The 1,578-nt window shown below is 29.5% G+C and overlaps 1 pseudogene; it reads right to left on the bottom strand.

The window, feature by feature from the left end:
• Nucleotides 1-696: 696 nt before the first annotated feature.
• LOC145832165 (ubiquitin-conjugating enzyme E2 D4 pseudogene) lies at nucleotides 697-1,338 on the bottom strand (annotated as a pseudogene).
• Nucleotides 1,339-1,578: the final 240 nt, after the last annotated feature.

The raw sequence follows: 1,578 nt of genomic DNA, 5'->3' as shown, positions 1-1,578 counted from the left end.
TAAAAATAATTAAAAACTTTCTTTTTTCTAAGCTAACTTTTGCAAATAAAATTCTTCAAATTCTAATTAATTATTAATTCTAGTAAAGCAAAATTTATAATATAGACTGTTTTCATATTTTTTAGGGCTAGTTAAAATGTATTAAAAAGATATTTTTTTAACTATTCCTAAAAAACTAAATGAAATAAGTCTATATTATAAACTTTGCTTTACTAGAACTAACAAAGTTGTTTATAACACCTTTAATAATATTGAAACCATTATTATAAAATTACATCATGCGTAAATTAACGTAATTCAACAGTTAAAATTTTATATTATATTTAAATTAAGGCATATTTTATAAACTTAAAGTAAAGTTTTAAAATATAAAAATATAAGCAAAAACTTAAACCTTTTAAAATTTTAATCCACAATCGCCGTTATAGGTATAAAAATGTCGCACAAAGCTACTGAAGAATAAAATAGTGCATAAAAAAATTAACATATATTGAATACTAAATGTACTTTATCTGAAGCAACCTTGTTTACAACTACCCGTATATAAGGATAAATAGTTTTTTGTTTCATCTAAAGTTTATTCTATCGAAATACTAGTCAACTTAAGAACATACTACTTTTATACTACATTACATGTTATAAAATAAGTGCTCAAATAAGTCACAGTACTTCTTTTAATGAAGACACTAAAAGTCACTACATTTCAGCTTCTTCAGTTTCGTACTTCTTTGTCCATTCCCTGCAAACTCTGTCATGATCTTCGCGATTGTTGACGTACTGAGCTGCTATTTCTGGCACGAGACAGTCATCAGGGTTGCAGTCGGTGAGAAACGACTGAATTGACAACAATATTGTTCGTACAGTCATAGCCAAGGACCATTCAGAACCAAGAAGATCTAAACTTATATAACCGTCGCTATTGATATTGCAGTGGTATATTTTGGTTTTAAAAGTAACCTTGGGTGGCTGGAACGGATAATCCGTAGTGAACTTCAGGTTCAATAGAAACTTTCCTCCTTCATAAGGAGTGTCTGGAGGTCCATGAATCACCCCTTCCCATTCAAAAAAGTTGTCGTTAATTAAGGAGGCGGTTATGTCAGTTTGTGAGCTTGACTTAATTTTTTTCAAGTCTTTCTGAAGTCTTTTTTTTGCAGCAATAAAGTGCTGAGGATGGTTTACAAGAGAAGTATCCTTTACGTTTTTATATTGCACCGACTTTTTATAAGCATCCATAGAAGATAAACTTTGTATATTATTGACAGAATCACTCTCGGTTTTAGTATCCAACCCTAACAGGTAAAAGTTATCTTCGATTTGGTTTATTTGACCAGACGACATTTTAATCAATTTTTAAACAAATGCTGCGTGATGTATAAAAATGGTAGTTGTCATGATAAACTATTTGAAAAATAGATTGGTAGAGTTTTAGCACTCAGTATTTAAATAAACAATCAAATTCATATTACAGTATAAAAGCAAAAAAAAAAAATGTGCAAAAAAAAAACTATCAGGCCTAAGTCTAGGCTGTTGCATGCCGTAAGACAAGCTCGAGTTGAAGTAAAGTTTGATCATACAACT

The sequence above is a fragment of the Thalia democratica genome, chromosome 3, assembly GCF_965202585.1.
Source record: "Thalia democratica chromosome 3, ktThaDemo2.hap1.1, whole genome shotgun sequence".
Classification (NCBI taxonomy): domain Eukaryota; kingdom Metazoa; phylum Chordata; class Thaliacea; order Salpida; family Salpidae; genus Thalia; species Thalia democratica.
The sequence above is the reverse complement of the archived record's forward strand: the minus strand, read 5'-3'. Positions and strand labels throughout refer to the sequence as shown.